Consider the following 6,000-nt stretch of genomic DNA (forward strand, 5'->3'; position numbering starts at 1 on the left):
TCAAGGTCTTCAGCAACCTGAAGGCTTAGCTGGGTTAGAGGGTCTGTTTCTAAGGTAGATCACACACAAGGCTGGCAAGCTGACGCTGGCTCTTAGCCGGAGGCCTCAGTTCCTTCCCACATGGGCCTCTCCACAGGAATGCTTGAGTGTTTTCCCAAAAGTAAGCAATATAAGAGAGCACCAGATATACAAGAGCAAGGCAGAAGCCACAATGCCTTTACGTACAACATAGCCTTCCACCATACTCTACAGGTCACACAGGTCAGCCCCAGTTCAGTGTGGGAGGGGAGTATGTAAGGGTGTGAACACCAGTAGGCAAAGAACATTGAAGCCATCTTAAAGGCAGGCTACCACAGCAGTCAAATGGCTTACCATGTGAACGGCAAAATAATTTGAATCTACCTCAGAGGTGACCCAGAGGCATCTTTTCCCACTTACACCACTTCAAAAAATGAGAACATTTCGTTCACCTTGTCTTGCCTCCCCATCTCTAGAAAGCCCTAAAACCTCTGTACAATATCATCTTAGCATCTGTGAGCAGCTAGCCTACTTTTTGTTAGCAATGTATTTCTAATTTTAAAAGTGGATCACAAACAATAAAGTTGTGACACTTCTGAGGAAAGTATCTCATCCTCTTGATTCAGCAGGAGAAAAAAGTTTATCTACCTTTCCACAGTAGACTTGATAGACCTTGAGGAAAGTGAACAGATATTAAAACGCTGAATGTAGGCAAAGGGGAGACAGTCATGGAGCTTGGTTATGCCTTTATCCACAGTACATAATTTATTCTTAGACCTCAAGAAAGTACCTAATGTCTTTGTGTCTCAGTTTCCTTATATGTAAAATGTAGATATGATCACACTCACATGTATAGTGAAATCTGAATATAAATTGGGAACTGAGCTCTAGTTTAAATATATATCAAGATATGTCTATATATGTGTCTCTCTCTACATATACGTCTATATATATAGACATATCTTGACTTATATATAATATATATTTACAAATAATAAACTTGACCAAATTCCTTAGATATAGACTATTCGTATTTCGCAGCATTACTCACCTCTTCCTATAGCATTGCTCCACAAACTCTATGAACATTGAACCCTCCTTCTAACATACTATGACTCTCAGTGCTATGAAAAAACTCTGATGTCATAAACACACTGTGTTACAGTATCACTAAGGACCAGATCCATTTTTAGTCACATAATCCCTGAAGTACTACCATTCAAGGCCTCAACAGAGTCCCTTGGAGTACAAAGAAGGAGGGGGAGGGGACTACACAAAGTCCTGAAGCTACAAAAATTCTTAATATATTTTTTATTATTAATCGCTGGCAAAGAAGTAGACAGTTTGGAGGTGGGAGAGGCAGTGGAGGGCTTTAAAATTATTATTTACATCTCCCCTAAATATCATGGCACCTTCTAGGCACAAATGCTTAGGGGGGCAGAAAATCAGCCCACAGACCCCGTTTCGCCCCCTGCCAACATCTCCACGGCAAGACAGAAACTCAAGCGTGTAATTTCCCTGCTAACTAGATGTCAAGCAGCTACCTCCAACAAATGGCAGTTTTTATCATTAAATTTTTTCATGCGTTTTCATCTGCGAGGTTTATAATCCATAAGAACAACCTAATAATGAATGAGTAAAATCAAAGAGATCTTTTAAAAGCCTGTGTGCTTTCATTGTTATAAATGAAAAAGTAAAAATCAGTCAAAAGCATAAAGGTACCCTGATTTGAACTTCCTTTGTGTTTGAATTAGTGTTTCTCTTAGAACACTCTCACATCAGGCTTCCGCTTCTCTTGGCAAAACCATGAATTGGCTGATGTTGTCTTACAGGCTTTCTCACATCCCCTTTCCCAGCATCACTCCTCTTTCATGGACCCCTTTCCGTTACCTAGGAGCCCCTCATGCTGCCTTCCACATTCCGCCTACTGCACAGTAATGTTCCAGACTCTTTATACTCCTCCCTTCTACCATTACAATATGTTTTTCCTAAGATTTGCTTGCTTTGAGAGGCTTGCTGGCAGGGGGAATGGGGAGGATGACTACCCTAATAATCTTTACTAAAATGTTGAATTAGTCCTCATTCTCTTTAGAATTGTTTTCTTAAGCAGAGATTCCTAGAAATGCTATCAACATCCCAGCCCAAAATATTGCAGGCATTTTGGTGAATAATATGAGGGAATGCTTCAATATAACTAGACCTTTTAGAAAAATGAAGTCCATTAGGTAGCTTTACTTGGCCTAGGGAGTTGATGTAGGAAAGCTGCTCTCCCTGAAATCATCCTCAAGGAGAGGAATGTGACCCTAAACATCTAATGAGTATCCAATTGGCTTCTCACTGAACTTAAAATAAAATCTACACTCCTGTTTAGGGTCAGAAAAAACCCTGGCCTCTCCCTACCTGTCTCTACCTCACCCACTACACTCCAGCCTAACTGGCCATCCTTCTGTATTTGAACATGCCAAGCTACAACCTCATTCCTGCCTTAAGGCCTGCAGTGCCATCTTCCAGTCCTTGGCATGCAAATTACTCTTCATCGTTTGGTTCCCAACTAAAATGTCATCTCTTCAGACAACCTAAAGTAACCTCACACTTTCTAGCATATCATCCTGTTGCATTTTATTCATCACATTAATCACTGTGAAATTTTCTTATTTATGTATTTGTTTACCTGGCCTTTCCAGCCCCCTCTTTCAATGTCCCCTTCATTGTCTATCATGTTCATCACTGCATCCCTAATATTTTGCACAGAACCTAGTACATATTCAGTGGCCAATAAATATTGCTGAATGAATGCATGAATAGATGAATCCAAGCATAACTTAACCTTTAAACTTAAGTAATTGAGTGAGAAATCCTTGTTGGACTAATACTGGAAGTCGGGGGGGCGGGGGTGTTAATAGCACTATAACCAATGTAACTAACCTGTGTTTCTATAACATTTATTGATAATGGACTACAGCATTTCTTTTCATTAAAACATTATAAATATTGGATTGATAAATATTCTATTTGCCTTTTTGAAAAGCTGTCCTTTAATGAGGTGTCACAAATGAAAGCTAGTATCCCTTGAGAAATACTGCCAACTCATCTTATTCTTCTGTCAATGTTAAGAAACTGCATTTCCCTTTGGCCAATTTCTAGCTGTTCTAGATATGTAGGATCTATTGTTAGGATTTCAGAAGCCAATGAGCAACTTGCCTGTCACGGGGTCTAACAAATGATCTCTCCCCGCATGCAATGTAGCTAAGCAGAGAAACAGCTCTCATAAAAGGATAACCAACACAGGCTGGAATGTTGCTAAACCTATAGTTTATTATAGAGCAAAGTTCACCCCAGCCCACCAAAGAAAAACAAAACAAACAAACAAAAAACCCCGAACACTTAGCAATTTTGTTTTCTACCAGGCAGTCCCAGATTAGTTGGTTGTAGCTCAGAAGCAGGCATCTGAGAGCAGTTCAGCAAGGCTGCAGTTGGATGCTTTTGTAGAGCTCTCCTCTTAAAAGGTAAAATTGAGACAAGTTAATGGCTTCCAACTTCCTGGGCTTGCTTTTGTTATCTATAAAATATCACAGTTAATTGTGCTTTGCTAAAGGGAAACTCCAAGGATTTTTTTAAAGGTATCTTTCCGTCTAAGAAATATTAAGTAATCTGGTTAAAAAAAGAAAGAAACTCAACATTAGTCGAGAGAGAAAAAAACATAAGTCAATAAGAACCAAATAACATTACTTTTAAGTAAAACACGTAGTATGAGAAAACTTTATTTTTAAAGAACTACAATAAAATTTCTCAAGACCCCACTTCCTAGGAAAGCTTGGTTATTAATTCCTCCAGAAGAACTCTTAACACTTAAATGACAAAACTCTATTAATTGCTGTTCTTCAATTATTTCACTGTCAAGTTAAGTTTAAGAAAATACACACAATCCTGTCTTAGCTTACAAATCAAAAACTTCTTAGTGTTTTTTGGGGGGGTGGTGTGTTTAGTAATGAGATATGTTTCATCAAACTGTTATACTAGTTCACGTCTCATTAATTTGGTCTCGTTTGTATCTTTGGGCACTTCTACCAAGATTAATCTCAGGTTAAGAATGTCTCAGGTGGCATGTACTGTAAAACTGGAAAATTTTTTTCCACTCTTCACGGACGATTTACAATCTGCAAGGTTTGGGGTGGGTATGTAATGTATTTCTGCCAATGGACAGCCACATCAGCAGTGCTGAAAACCAATCCTCCTGTTTCATTCATGGTGCCATATGGTTCTATAAAAAAGGAGCGAACCAAAAGTGCAGCTAATGCACCCTGTCAATCTGGATTCACACTGATTCTTTGATATTATGATAAGGAAACTGTTGGTAGATGAATATATTCTCTCATTCTTTCTTTAGTCGTCTACCACTATAAACATGTACTAATTCATTGGGAGAGAAAAAAATCAGGTTTAAGGTCTCTTCTATTTTACAGGAGATGTATTATTTTGAAGGAAATACACTGTAATAAAATTATTATATATATATTATAGTTTCTAGCAGAAAATCCCGGGTGTTTCGTAGTAACATCTTCCAAAAGATTGAGGATCATGGTTTGAAACCCTTTTCAATAGGTGATCTGAGTACTCCGGGGCAATTAAAAAGCAAGCTGAAGCACCAAGATAAAGTTGTGTCCCCCTAGTGACCTCTAGAGTGGAGCTAAGCTCCCACAAGCAAGACTTCGGGGAAAAAACCAAGAAGCAAGCCAAAGCCTGGCGCGCTCTGTAAACCAAGACGATATTTTCAATAGTACACCCCCTCGGATCTCAGAGTGTGGTCCTATTTTATATAACCCCAAGGCGCAATAAATCTCCGCCTCTCGGGCCATGAGGCCCATTGGGTCGAAATCCAACTTCAAACGCCGCTCATTCCTCCTCCCCACCAAGCTCAGGTCCAGTTCCCCGGCACAGCCTTTCTCACCGCGCATGGTGTCGAGCTGGCTTCCACCTCTCTGCAGTGCTGCAAACAGCCTCTCGGCCACTGCTGGCTCCCCAGCTGGAGAGCCGAAGCGCTAGGAAGCCGGCGAGCGTCGACCTCTGCGAGTCCGCGCTGCGACCGCCGGCGGCCGCTGCACCTGCTCCCCGCGCGCCGCGCTGCGCTACGCGAGTCCTGGGGACGCCCGCACCCCCCCGCCCCAGAGCAACAGGGGCCCTGCTCAGCATGAGTCACTGCCCGCCTCGACAGGTCGGGAAGGGGGAAATAGCCTGCGGGGACCCAGCCCGTAGCGAGTCCCCTTGACCATTGGGGAAAAGGAGAGCCAGACAGCTCCTCTCTCCTCCTGAGGATGGAGGTTGGGAAAATGGATGCAGAACTTGTCACCCTGGGATGAAAGGACGGAGGGTGGAAGGAAGGAATAGCAGAGACCATGAAAAACTAACTCTCTCTCTCTACACACACACGGCCAGATTCCGAAAAGGTTAAGACCTTAGAAGCCGAGAGTCGCCTCTCTCCCCACTGCCCTGAGGGAGTAAGGTGCAACAGATACCCAAGCTTGTGGAGTAGGAAAGCGGTGGGGTGAGAGAGTCTTCTGGTTTCCCCGGGTTACAGAAAGGGGACAAACTCCTATCGGAGTCTCCCCGGAGGCAAAGGGAGGTGCAGCAGTGTTGAGGTCTCCCCACCTCCCGGAGAAGGAAAACTCTTCCCCAGCAGGCAGCTTTTCACTTGGCCGAGCCTGAGTGTAAACAGGCCAGCCAGAGGAGCGGACCGCGGGTGGGAGGTGGGATGGGGCGAGGCGAGGATGGAGCAGAACTCACCCTTAATGCTGGGGGGCTTTCTCTTCTTGGCCATCTTCTGCCCCCTCCCCTCCCCCGGAGCCTTTCCTCCTGCTGCCGCCCAGCTCCGGGAGCCGGCGCCGTGGCTTCCAGGCGAGCTCTCGCCGCGGCTCTCAGATCAGCAAGCTCTTTGTTGCTGTGATGGCATCTGCGAGGCGGCGGCGGCGGCGGCCCGGCTGCCCT

Source organism: Neophocaena asiaeorientalis, unplaced genomic scaffold (assembly GCF_003031525.2).
Source record: "Neophocaena asiaeorientalis asiaeorientalis breed wild unplaced genomic scaffold, Neophocaena_asiaeorientalis_V1.1 scaffold15, whole genome shotgun sequence".
NCBI lineage: Eukaryota > Metazoa > Chordata > Mammalia > Artiodactyla > Phocoenidae > Neophocaena > Neophocaena asiaeorientalis.